Raw genomic sequence first — 535 nt, 5'->3', positions numbered from 1 at the left:
CGCCATGCGCCAGTCCTTGATGCGTATCCTGAGGTGAGGCTAAGATTAAACAGCTGTCCTAACTGTGGGTTTAATTCCTCGTTGAGTTCATGAAGCACACAGCCGGGGACACCATCCGGTCCCATGGATGCTGTGTTTTTGCCTTAGTGAGGGCAGTTCTCACCTGGGCGTTGGAGATGTTTGGGGGCTACAATCCTCTGGAATAGATATCTCTCCTTTTGGGGGAGAAGTTTGCACTGAACCTGTCAGCCAGTATGTTGGCAATGTGTGTAGGTTCAGTAATTTTCACATCATTTTGAACTAATTCTGAGCATATCTGGGAGTTTCCTCCTAGGTTTCTAACATAGCTAAAGAAGGCCTTATGATTCTCTTTAGAGTCCTTGGCGATTTTTCTCTCAAAATTTGCCTTGGATGATTTTATGAGAGCTCTTAGTTTTTACTTATAATGATCAAAGGTGTCTTACCTTTCAAGGATTTTGCTCTATCTTGTAGTAGCTTCCTCCTTTTGTTGTAGAGCTTGTTTATGGCTGGGGTC

The sequence above is a fragment of the Protopterus annectens genome, chromosome 11.part0 (genome assembly GCF_019279795.1).
Source record: "Protopterus annectens isolate FY-2018-M chromosome 11.part0, PAN1.0, whole genome shotgun sequence".
Lineage (NCBI taxonomy): Eukaryota > Metazoa > Chordata > Ceratodontiformes > Protopteridae > Protopterus > Protopterus annectens.
Note: the sequence above shows the minus strand (reverse complement) of the source record.